Below are 15,966 nucleotides of genomic sequence, written 5' to 3'. Positions count from 1 at the left end.
CTAACTCTGTGCCTGTCCTTGCATTCAGGTCTCCGCATATTAGTACTCTGCCTTTGGGTTGGAAGTGGACAGCTTCCCTTTGTAGGACCTCGTAAGTGTCGGGGTGGTGGTAGGGGGACCCTGGTGGGGGCATATATACTGCACAGAGATAGATGTCCTGCTGGCCGCTGAGGATGGAGCTGCTTATTTTTATCCATATGTGATTAGTTCCACGTTTGGTGGCTTTTACGTGTTCTTTGAGCTCCTCCTTGTACCATATTAGTATGCCTCCTGAGTGGCGGCCATGTTTGGTGGTCTTATTTTTCTGGGCGGGCACTGAGAATTCCTTGTAGCCCATGGGTGTTAGGGACTCGTCATCTGCCCGGGTCCATGTCTCTAGGAGGATTTGAATGTCTATGTTTTTTAGTCTGTCTATGAAGTCTGGATCTTTTGATTTAGATCCAAAGGCTGAGGCGTTCAGCCCTTGTATGTTCCAACTACTGATAGTTAGTGATTTCATCTTCGGTGTGTAAACCTTGTAATGAGCTGTCCTGCAGAGGATGGGCTGGGTTCTTGGTTGGTTGCAGTTTGGCCAGGTATTGGTTTATGTGCATTGCTGTTGTGGCCATTGTAGTAACCGCATGCTCTATTCTCTTTATTGTCTCTATGTTGGTGCTCTGGGTTGCTCTGGTTGGCTTTTTCTTGATAGGTGGCATCTTTGGGGGGTTCTGTCTTGGATATTGGCGGTTGTCGGGTATTATTTCCATGACTCTTTGTCTTGTTTGTTGTCTAGGCCCGGGGGCTCTGTTGAGCACTAAGTCTTTGAATTCCTTCGCTAGGAGGCTGACGCCATGTTTATTGAGGTGTTTGTCATCATATAGGTGACGCTTATCTATGTTGGGGTGTTGTGCCAGGGTGATGCCTGGTGTTTGTCTGATTCTGGTCGCCAGCTCTTTGTTGATCCCCATGATGATGTCTTCAGAGATGCCGTCTCGTGGAAGCAGAGATGACAGGATGATACTACTGTCTGGGAACTGTTGCTTTGCTTTCTCTGCTAGTTGGACCAGTTGGCCCGCTGTCTGTTGGGGCTGGTCAGAGAGATCTTCTGTGCCTGTGTGTATGACAATGTGTTTCGGGGTAGTGAAGAAAGGCTTGCAGATAATGGTATTGGCTTTTTCAATGGTTGGGCTGTGGATTTTCTTGACTCTTTGCCGTGGGAAGAGCTTTCTTGTATTAATGTACTTGCCATTGGAGTCTATGATCAGGACTATATCTGGGTTTGAGGTTTTCGTTGTTTGGGTTCTCTCTGGCTCTATGTCTGGGGTGATGGGCAGTTCTGGACTTTCTTGTGATGTGTGAGGCATTTCTGGCTTATTGATACCTTGATCAGAGTCTGTTGTGTTTTCCTCCCCCTCTTCCTTAGATCTTATCTCTTGTGCCTGTAGTTTCAGGCCTGATAACTCTTCCTTTAGTTCTGTGATTTCTTGTAGGCACTGCGTCATTTTGTCCCACAGCTTGACATTTTCTTGCTGGCAGGCTGCTATCTCTTTTCTCAGATTTGTGTTTTCCTGGATAAGTTTGTGAGTGGCTTTTGTGTCGCCATTTGTGCTGGACAGTTCGTTGACATTACAGTTTCTATTATAATTGTGTTTGTAGATAGTAAAATCTCTCTCCAGCCGGGATACAATCTCTGTGAGGGACTCTAGTGAGAGGTGTGAGGAGTCGAGGGAGGGCTTGCTGGCTTGTGTACTGGCAGTGTTGGGGGATGTCATGGGTAATTCACCTGAGTCAGTGGATGGTCCAGTGTCTGTACCCCTTTTTAGTTGTGCCTGATTCTTGATTTCTGGGAATTTTTCTATACATTGGTGAAGCCTATCTTCTTTTCCTTGAATCATTAAAGTCCCATTATTAAAAATGGTTGTTGTGAGAATCACTTCGCCGGCCCCTTGTGGGCTTTTTATTCTGATTGTTATTTTGCCTGTATCTGCCTCTTCTGTTGTTGTACTCTTGTAGCAGTCACATATTGCATGCTGCCAGGCTCTTATATAATCGGTGTGCATAATGAGGTTAGTCATTCTTTGGTTTGATGTGTAATCAGCAAACAGGGTCTCAGCATGGGCTCTGAGGAGATCTTTCTTTGCATTTTTCTTTTCATTGGCACTCATGTTATCAGGGTTTGTAATCTGTAGAGTGGCCTGCCCCCCGCTGTGTACAGAGACAGTGCTCTTCGCATAACAGTCAATGTCTTCTGTTGGCTGCATTGCTTCTTTCACACCTTCTGGGATGCCTGACCCCCTGCTGTGCTGGGACCTTGTCCTAGGTTCTGTTTTATCCATGGCTATGGAGCTCATACTAGGTTCATCTAAGAATTCCATATTATAATCTCCCAGGTTCCCAAAATCTGAGGGTGTCCCCGATTTCCTTATTTCTGAGGGATAATCTACTTGCTTATGGGATTAGCCAAGTGATGGCCCTACATTCTGTGATGAGGGATCCTGGGGTCAGATGTGATGTTCCTGTTGCATTCAGCCAGTCTGAGGTCTGTAGGAATCTTCTCTTGTATTTTAAAATCCTTTTTCTGTTCTTATTTCATTTTTCTCTTGGGATGTTTTTAGTCTCGCTTAGTTATGTCTTCCATGGAGCCGATATTTCCTGGTTTTCGTCTTGCAGGTAGCTCAATTACAAGGTTTTACTTTGATGAAAGTCAGCAGCTCATGGTGGGAGATGCTTACACTCCAGTAGTCAGATATACTATAACTATACTAGTGCGCATATTTTAAATATCCAGAGCACATATATTATAGAACCAGTGCACATATATTAAATATCCACTACACATATATTACATATCTAGTGCACATATATTAAATATCCAGTGCACATATATTATAAATATCTAGTGCACATATATTAAATATCCAGTGCAGATATATTATATATCCAGTGCACATATATTATATATATCCAGTGCACATATATTAAATATCCAGTGCCCATATATTATATATATCCAGTGCACATATATTAAATATCTAGTGCAGATATATTATATATACAGTGCACACATATTATATATATATATATGCAGTGCACATATATTAAATATCCAGTGCACATATATAATAAATATCCAGTGCACATATATTAAATATCCAGTGCAAATATTTTATATATATCCAGTGCACATATATTAAATATCCAGTGCACATATATTATATATATCCAGTGCAAATATATTCAATATATCCAGTGCACATATATTAAATATCCAGTGCACATATATTATATATATACAGTGCACATATATTAAATATCCAGTGCCCATATATTATATATATCCAGTGCACATATATTAAATATCCAGTGCAGATATATTATATATCCAGTGCACACATATTATATATATATGCAGTGCACATATATTAAATATCCAGTGCACATATATAATAAATATCCAGTGCACATATATTATATTTCCAGTGAACATATATTAAATATCCAGTGCAGATATATTATGTATCCAGTGCACATATATTATAAATATCCAGCGCACATATATTATATATATATATATATATATATATATATATATATACAGTGCACATATATTAAATATCCAGTGCACATATATTATATATATCCAGTGCACATATATTATATATATCCAGTGCAGATATATTATACATCCAGTGCACACATATTAAATATATATCCAGTGCACATATATTATATATATCCAGTGCACATATATTAAATATCCAGTGCACATATATTAAATATCCAGTGCACATATATTATATATATCCAATGCACATAAATTAAGTATCCAGTGCACATATATTATATATCCAGTGCACATATATTATCTATATCCGGTGCACATATATTAAATATCCAGTGCACATATATTATATATCCAGTGCACATACATTATATATATATATATATATATATATATATATATATATACAGTGCACATTCATTAAATATCTAGTGCACATATATTATATATATATCCAGTACACATATATTAAATATCCAGTTCACATATATTACATATCTAATGCACAAATATTATATATATATCTAGTGCACATATATTATATATCCAGGGCACATATATTATAAACATCCAGTGCACATATATTATATATCCAGTGCGCATATATTAAATATCCAGAGCACATATATTATAGATCCAGTGCACATATATTAAATATCCAGAGCACATATATTATATATATCTAATGCACATTTATTATATATATCTAGTGCACATATATTAAATATCCAGTGCACATATATTATAAACATCCAGTGTGCATATTTTAAATATCCAGAGCACATATATTATAGATCCAGTGCACATATATTAAATATCCACTACACATATATTACATATCTAGTGCACATATATTAAATATCTAGTGCACATATATTATATATATCCAGTGCACATATATTAGATATCCAGTACACATATATTACATATTTAATGCACATATATTATATATATCTAGTGCACATATATTAAATATCTGGTGCACATATATTATAAACATCCAGTGCACATATATTATATATCCAGTGCGCATATATTAAATATCCAGAGCACATATATTATAGATCCAGTGCACATATATTAAATATCCACTACACATATATTACATATCTAGTGCACATATATTAAATATCCAGTTCACATATATTATATATATCCAGTGCACATATATTAAATTTCCAGTGCAGATATATTATATATCCAGTGTGCACATATTAAATATATATCCAGTGCACATATATTAAATATCCAGTGCTCATATATTACATATATATATATATATATATATCCAGTGCACATATATTAAAAATCCAGTGCACATATATTAAATATCCAGTGCACATATATTATATATATCCAATGCACATAAATTAAGTATCCAGGGCACATATATTATATATCCAGTGCACATATATTTTCTATATCCGGTGCACATATATTAAATATTCAGTGCACATATATTATATATCCAGTGCACATACATTATATATACAGTGCACATTTATTAAATATATAGTGCACATATATTATATATATCCAGTGCACATATATTAAATATCCAGTACACATATATTATATATCTAATGCACATATATTATATATATCTAGTGCACATATATTAAATATCCAGTGCAGATATATTATATATCCAGTGCACATATATTATAAATATCCAGTGCACATATATTATATATATCCAGTGCACATATATTATATATATCCAGTGCACATAAATTAAATATCCAGTGCACATATATTAAATATCCAGTGCACATATATTATATATATCCAGTGCACATAAATTAAATATCCAGTGCACATATATAAAATATCCACTACACATATATTAAATATATACAGTGCACATATATAAAATATCCAGTGCAAATATATTATATTTCCAGTGCACATACATTATATATCCAGTGCACATATATTAAATATCCAGTGCACATAAAATAAATATCCAGTGCACATATATTATATATATCCAGTGCACATAAATTAAATATCCAGTGCACATATATTAAATATCCAGTGCACATATATTATATATATCCAGTGCACATATATTATATATATCCAGTGCACATATATTAAATTTCCAGTGCACATATATTAAATATCCAGTGCACATATACTATATATTTATCCAGTGCACATATATTAAATATCCAGGGCACATATATTATATTTCCAGTGCACATATATTAAATATCGAGTGCAGAAATATTATATATCCAGTGCACGTATATTATATATATATCCAGTGCACATATATTAAATATCCAGTGCACATATGATAAATATCCAGTGCACATATATTAAATAGCCAGTGCACATATTATATATATCCAGTGCACATATATTAAATATCCAGTGCAGATATAATATATATCCAGTGCACACATATTAAATATTTATCCAGTGCACATATATTAAATATCCAGTGCACATATATTATATATATCCAGTGCACATATATTATATATATCCAGTGCACATATATTATATATATCCAGTGCACATATATTATATATCCAATACACATATATTACATATCTAATGCACATATATTATATATATCTAGTTCACATATATTAAATATCCAGTGCACATATAGTATAAACATCCAGTGCACATATATTATAGATCCAGTGCACATATATTAAATATCCACTACACATATATTACATATCTAGTGCACATATATTAAATATCCAGTGCACATATATTATAAATATCCAGTGCACATATATTAAATATCCAGTGCAGATATATTATATATCCAGTGCACATATATTATATATATCCAGTGCACATATATTAAATATCCAGTGCCCATATATTTATATATATCCAGTGCACATATATTAAATATCCAGTGCAGATATATTATATATCCAGTGCACACATATTATATATATATGCAGTGCACATATATTAAATATCCAGTGCACATATATAATAAATATCCAGTGCACATATATTAAATATCCAGTGCAAATATTTTATATATATCCAGTGCACATATATTAAATATCCAGTGCACATATATTATATATATCCAGTGCAAAATATATTCAATATATCCAGTGCACATATATGAAATATCCAGTGCACATATATTATATATATACAGTGCACATATATTAAATATCCAGTGCCCATATATTATATATATCCAGTGCCCATATATTAAATATCCAGTGCAGATATATTATATATCCAGTGCACACATATTATATATTTATGCAGTGCACATATATTAAATATCCAGTGCACATATATAATAAATATCCAGTGCACATATATTATATTTCCAGTGAACATATATTAAATATCCAGTGCAGATATATTATGTATCCAGTGCACATATATTATATATATCCAGTGCACATATATTATATATATATATATATATATATATATCAAAAAATCAAATCAAATAAAAAAAAATGCTTTATTGGCACGTCCGAATAGGTATTTGGCATTGCCAAAGCTAGTAAAGTGGGTGTGGGGGGGGGGGGGGGAGTTGGGGTTGGGTGGGGTGGTGGGTATGGGGGGGGGGGTTCGGTTATAACAGTCCATGGAGTCTCATCTTCCTCTTCGTTGGTGACTGCTATATGGGGAGGTGGGGGTGGGGGTGGGTGGGGCGGGTGTTTTGGGATAAATATAACAGTCCATGGAGTCTCATCTTCCTCTTGTTTGGTGACAGCTGGACACGTATTGGGCAGCGATCTCCACAGTGGCCTCTTCTTCTCCCAGTAGGATGTAGAGTTTCCTCTTCTCGTCTGCAGATATGATGTCTGGGATGTGGGCAGAGAGTCTTTGGTAGTAGACGGCCCTCACAGCTGAGTATTTGGTGCAGTGTAGCAGGAAGTGGGTCTCGTCTTCTAGGGCCCCCTGGTCACAGTGCTGGCACAGTCTCTTCTCCCGTGGCTTGTACGTCTGCCTGTATCGCCCCGTCTCTATCTCTAGGTTGTGGGCGCTCAGTCTGTATCGGCTCAGGGTCTGTCTGTGCTTGGGGGTGGCGTATTCTCTCCAGGTAGGTGGCCATGGTGTAGTCCCTTTGTAGGGATTGGTACACGGTGAGTTTCTTGGAGTTATTTATTTCGTTTCTCCATTCTTCAATGCACCGCTCTCTGTTTGCCTCTGTGGTCGCCTTTATTTCGGCCTTGGTTATCATCTGTTGGAGTTTTTGGTTTGGTGGTTGGCTGCTGTTTGGTTGTTGAATGTCTGGTTTGCTCAGGTGGCTTAGCCATGCTTGGTGGTGGTAGGAGTCAGGCTTGCTCCCCTGGATGTGTGCCTGGAAAGCTAGCGCCCTCTTCTGTATGGTGAGCCATAGGGGGAGTCTGCCTAGTTCTGCCCTGCAGGCTATGTTGGTGGTGTTGCGATGGACATGTAGCAGGTATTTGCAGAACTCCAGGTGGAAGTTCTCTGTTGGGCTGGAATCCCACCTTGACTGGTCTGGGTAGGTGGCTGGGCCCCAAACCTCACTGCCATAGAGAAGGATCGGGGAGTTGACAGCGTCAAATATCTTCATCCAGACCCTCACCGGTGGTTTGAGGTGGTACAGTTGTCTTCTGATGTCGTAGAAGGTTCTGCAGGCTTTTGCTTTCAGGGTTTCTATTGCTGCTTTGAAACTTCCTGATTGGCTGAGCTCCAGCCCCAGGTAGGTGTAGCTGTTGGTTTTCTCCAGTGTGGAGCCGTTCAGTGTGAATTGTGAGGTGGTGGAGGCTTTATTGTGGCCCTTCTTCTGGAATACCATGATTTTGGTCTTCTTCTGGTTGATGGGTAGGGCCCATGTGGTGCTGAATTTTTCCAGCACTGACAGGCTTTCTTGGAGGTCTTTCTCGGTGGGGGCCAGGAGGTAGGAGGTCATCGGCGTATAGCAGGAACTTCACCTCTCGATATATACAGTGCACATATATTAAATATCCAGTGCACATATATTATATATATCCAGTGCACATATATTATATATATCCAGTGCAGATATATTATATATCCAGTGCACACATATTAAATATATATCCAGTGCACATATATTATATATATCCAGTGCACATATATTAAATATCCAGTGCACATATATTAAATATCCAGTGCACATATATTATCTATATCCGGTGCACATATATTTAATATCCAGTGCACATATATTATATATCCAGTGCACATACATTATATATATATATATATATATATATATATATATATATATATACAGTGCACATTTATTAAATATCTAGTGCACATATATTATATATATATCCAGTACACATATATTAAATATCCAGTACACATATATTACATATCTAATGCACAAATATTATATATATATCTAGTGCACATATATTATATATCCAGGGCACATATATTATAAACATCCAGTGCACATATATTATATATCCAGTGCGCATATATTAAATATCCAGAGCACATATATTATAGATCCAGTGCACATATATTAAATATCCAGAGCACATATATTATAGATCCAGTGCACATATATTAAATATACACAACACATATATTACATATCTAGTGCACATATATTATATATATCCAGTGCACATATATTAAATATCCAGTACATATATATTACATATCTAATGCACATATATTATATATATCTAGTGCACATATATTAAATATCCAGTGCACATATATTATAAACATCCAGTGCGCATATTTTAAATATCCAGAGCACATATATTATAGATCCAGTGCACATATATTAAATATCCACTACACATATATTACATATCTAGTGCACATATATTAAATATCTAGTGCACATATATTATATATATCCAGTGCACATATATTAAATATCGAGTACACATATATTACATATCTAATGCACATATATTATATATATCTAGTGCACATATATTAAATATCTGGTGCACATATATTATAAACATCCAGTGCACATATATTATATATCCAGTGCGCATATATTAAAATATCCAGAGCACATATATTATAGATCCAGTGCACATATATTAAATATCCACTACACATATATTACATATCTAGTGCACATATATTAAATATCCAGTTCACATATATTATATATAATCCAGTGCACATATATTAAATATCCAGTGCAGATATATTATATATCCCATGTGCACATATTACATATATATCCAGTGCACATATATTAAATATCCAGTGCTCATATATTATATATATATATATATATCCAGTGCACATATATTAAAAATCCAGTGCACATATATTAAATATCCAGTGCACATATATTATATATATCCAATGCACATAAATTAAGTATCCAGGGCACATATATTATATATCCAGTGCACATATATTTTCTATATCCGGTGCACATATATAAAAATATCCAGTGCACATATATTATATATCCAGTGCACATACATTATATATACAGTGCACATTTATTAAATATCTAGTGCACATATATTAAATATCCAGTTCACATATATTATATATATCCAGTGCACATATATTAAATATCCAGTGCAGATATATTATATATCCCATGTGCACATATTACATATATATCCAGTGCACATATATTAAATATCCAGTGCTCATATATTATATATATATATATCCAGTGCACATATATTAAAAATCCAGTGCACATATATTAAATATCCAGTGCACATATATTATATATATCCAATGCACATAAATTAAGTATCCAGTGCACATATATTATATATCCAGTGCACATACATTATATATACAGTGCACATTTATTAAATATCTAGTGCACATATATTATATATATCCAGTGCACATATATTAAATATCCAGTACACATATATTATATATCTAATGCACATATATTATATATATCTAGTGCACATATATTAAATATCCAGTGCAGATATATTATATATCCAGTGCACATATATTATAAATATCCAGTGCACATATATTATATATATCCAGTGCACATATATTAAATATCCAGTACACATATATTATATATCTAATGCTCATATATTATATATATCCAGTGCACATATATTAAATATCCAGTGCACATATATTATAAATATCCAGTGCACATATATTAAAAATCCAGTGCACATATATTATATTTTCCAGTGCACATATATTAAATATTCAGTGCAGATATATTATATATCCAGTGCACATATATTATATTTCCAGTGCACATATATTAAATATCTAGTGCAGAAATATTATATTTCCAGTGCACATATATTAAATATCCAGTGCAGAAATATTATATATCCAGTGCACATATATTATATATATCCAGTGCACATATATTAAATATCCAGTGCACATATATTAAATATCCAGTGCACGTATATTATATATATCCAGTGCACATAAATTAAATATCCAGTGCACATATATTAAATATCCAGTGCACATATATTAAATATCCAGTGCACATATATTATATATATATCCAGTGCACATATATTATATATATCCAGTGCACATATATTAAATATCCAGTGCACATATATTAAATATCCAGTGCACATATATTATATATATCCAGTGCACATAAATTAAATATCCAGTGCACATATATTAAATATCCAGTGCACATATATTATATATATCCAGTGCACATAAATTAAATATCCAGTGCACATATATAAAATATCCACTACACATATATTAAATATATACAGTGCACATATATAAAATATCCAGTGCAAATATATTATATTTCCAGTGCACATACATTATATATCCAGTGCACATAAAATAAATATCCAGTGCACATATATTATATATATCCAGTGCACATAAATTAAATATCCAGTGCACATATATTAAATATCCAGTGCACATATATTATATATATCCAGTGCACATATATTAAATATCCAGTGCACATATACTATATATATATCCAGTGCACATATATTAAATATCCAGTGCACATATATTATATTTCCAGTGTACATATATTAAATATCCAGTGCAGAAATATTATATATCCAGTGTACGTATATTATATATATATATCCAGTGCACATATATTAAATATCCAGTGCACATATGATAAATATCCAGTGCACATATATTAAATAGCCAGTGCACATATATTATATATATCCAGTGCACATATATTAAATATCCAGTGCAGATATAATATATATCCAGTGCACACATATTAAATATTTATCCAGTGCACATATATTAAATATCCAGTGCACATATATTATATATATCCAGTGCACATATATTAAATATCCAGTGCACATATATTATATATATCCAGTGCACATATATTATATATATCCAGTGCACTTATATTATATATCCAGTACACATATATTACATATCTAATGCACATATATTATATATATCTAGTGCACATATATTAAATATCCAGTGCACATATAGTATAAACATCCAGTGCACATATATTATATATCCAGTGCGCATATTTTAAATATCCAGAGCACATATATTATAGATCCAGTGCACATATATTAAATATCCATTACACATATATTACATATCTAGTGCACATATATTAAATATCCAGTGCACATATATTATAAATATTCAGTGCACATATATTAAATATCCAGTGCAAATATTTTATATATATCCAGTGCACATATATTAAATATCCAGTGCACATATATTATATATATCCAGTGCAAATATATTCAATATATCCAGTGCACATATATTAAATATCCAGTGCACATATATTATATATATACAGTGCACATATATTAAATATCCAGTGCCCATATATTATATATATCCAGTGCACATATATTAAATATCCAGTGCAGATATATTATATATCCAGTGCACACATATTATATATATATGCAGTGCACATATATTAAATATCCAGTGCACATATATAATAAATATCCAGTGCACATATATTATATTTCCAGTGAACATATATTAAATATCCAGTGCAGATATATTATGTATCCAGTGCACATATATTATATATATCCAGTGCACATATATTATATATATATATATATATATATATATACACACAGTGCACATATATTAAATATCCAGTGCACATATATTATATATATCCAGTGCACATATATTATATATATCCAGTGCAGATATATTATATATCCAGTGCACACATATTAAATATATATCCAGTGCACATATATTATATATATCCAGTGCACATATATTAAATATCCAGTGCACATATATTATATATATCCAATGCACATAAATTAAGTATCCAGTGCACATATATTATATATCCAGTGCACATACATTATCTATATCCGGTGCACATATATTAAATATCCAGTGCACATATATTATATATCCAGTGCACATACATTTTATATATATATATATATATATATATATATATATATATATGTATATATATATATATATATATATATATATATATATATACAGTGCACATTTATTAAATATCTAGTGCACATATATTATATATATATATCCAGTACACATATATTAAATATCCAGTACACATATATTACATATCTAATGCACAAATATTATATATATATATCTAGTGCACATATATTATATATCCAGGGCACATATATTATAAAAATCCAGTGCACATGTATTATATATCCAGTGCGCATATATTAAATATCCACTACACATATATTACATATCTAGTGCACATATATTAAATATCTAGTGTACATATATTATATATATCCAGTGCACATATAATAAATATCCAGTACACATATATTACATATCTAATGCACATATATTATATATATCTAGTGCACATATATTAAATATCTGGTGCACATATATTATAAACATCCAGTGCACATATATTATATATCCAGTGCGCATATATTAAATATCCAGAGCACATATATTATAGATCCAGTGCACATATATTAAATATCCACTACACCTATATTACATATCTAGTGCACATATATTAAATATCCAGTTCACATATATTATATATATCCAGTGCACATATATTAAATATCCAGTGCAGATATATGATATATCCAGTGTGCACATATTAAATATATATCCAGTGCACATATATTAAATATCCAGTGCTCATATATTATATATATATATATCCAGTGCACATATATTAAATATCCAGTGCACATATATTAATTATCCAGTGAACATATATTATATATATCCAATGCACATAAATTAAGTATCCAGGGCACATATATTATATATCCAGTGCACATATATTTTCTATATACGGTGCACATATATTAAATATCCAGTGCACATATATTATATATCCAGTGAACATACATTATATATACAGTGCACATTTATTAAATATCTAGTGCACATATATTATATATATCCAGTGCACATATATTAAATATCCAGTACACATATATTATATATCTAATGCACATATATTATATATATCTAGTGCACATATTTTAAATATCCAGTGCAGATATATTATATATCCAGTGCACATATATTATAAATATCCAGTGCACATATATTATATATATATCCAGTGCACATATATTAAATATCCAGTACACATATATTATATATCTAATGCACATATATTATAAATATACAGTGCACATATATTAAAAATCCAGTGCACATATATTATATTTCCAGTGCACATATATTAAATATTCAGTGCAGATATATTATATATCCAGTGCACATATATTGTATTTACAGTGCACATATATTAAATATCTAGTGCAGAAATATTATATTTCCAGTGCACATATATTAAATATCCAGTGCAGAAATATTATATATCCAGTGCACATATATTATATATATCCAGTGCACATATATTAAATATCCAGTGCACATATATTAAATATCCAGTGCACATATATTATTTATATCCAGTACACATAAATTAAATATCCAGTGCACATATATTAAATATCCAGTGCACATATATTAAATATCCAGTGCACATATATTATATATATCCAGTGCACATATATTATTTATATCCAATGCACATAAATTAAGTATCCAGTGCACATATATTATATATCCAGTGCACATATATTATCTATATCCGGTGCACATATATTAAATATGCAGTGCACATATATTATATATCCAGTGCACATACATTATATATACAGTGCACATTTATTAAATATCTAGTGCACATATATTATATATATCCAGTGCACATATATTAAATATCCAGTACACATATATTGTATATCTAATGCACATATATTATATATATCTAGTGCAAATATATTATATATCCAGTGCACACATATTAAATATATATCCAGTGCACATATATTAAATATCCAGTGCACATATATTATATATATCCAGTGCACATATATTAAATATCCAGTGCACATATATTATATTTCCAGTGCACATATATTAAATATTCAGTGCAGATATATTATATATCCAGTGCACATATATTATATTTCCAGTGCACATATATAAAATATCCAGTGCAGAAATATTATATTTCCAGTGCACATATATTAAATATCCAGTGCAGAATTTTTATATATCCAGTGAACATATATTATATATATCCAGTGCACGTATATTAAATATCCAGTGCACATATATTAAATATCCAGTGCACATATATTATATATATCCAGTGCACATAAATTAAATATCCAGTGCACATATATTAAATATCCAGTGCACATATATTAAATATATACAGTGCACATATATTAAATATCCAGTGCAAATATATAATATTTCCAGTGCACATACATTAAATATCCAGTGCAGATATATTATATATCCAGTGCACATATATTATATATATTCAGTGCACATATATTATATATCCAGTGCACATATTTGAAATATTTAGTGCACATATATTAAATATCCATTGCACATATATTATATATATCCAGTGCACATATATTATATATATCCAGTGCACATATATTAAATATCCAGTGCAGATATATTAATTATCCATTGAACATATTTTAAACATCCAGTGCACATATATAAAATATCCAATGCACATATATTAAATATCCAGTGCACATATATTATATATATCCAGTGCACATATATTAAATATCCAGTGCACATATACTATTTATCCAGTGCACATAAATTATATATGTCCAGTGCACATATATTAAATATCCAGTGCACATATATTATATATATTCAGTGCACATATATTAAATATCCAGTGCACATATATTAAATATCCAGTGAACATATATTAAATATCCATTGCACATATATTATATATATCCAGTGCACATATATTATATATATCCAGTGCACATATAATAATTATCCAGTGCACAAATATTATATTTCCAGTGCACATATATTAAATATCCAGTGCAGATATATTAAATATCCAGTGTACATATATTATATATATCCAGTGCACATATATTAAATATGCAGTGCAGATATATTAAATATCCAGTGCA

Source organism: Leptodactylus fuscus, unplaced genomic scaffold (assembly GCF_031893055.1).
Source record: "Leptodactylus fuscus isolate aLepFus1 unplaced genomic scaffold, aLepFus1.hap2 HAP2_SCAFFOLD_90, whole genome shotgun sequence".
Lineage (NCBI taxonomy): Eukaryota > Metazoa > Chordata > Amphibia > Anura > Leptodactylidae > Leptodactylus > Leptodactylus fuscus.
This window is presented reverse-complemented; position numbering follows the sequence as displayed.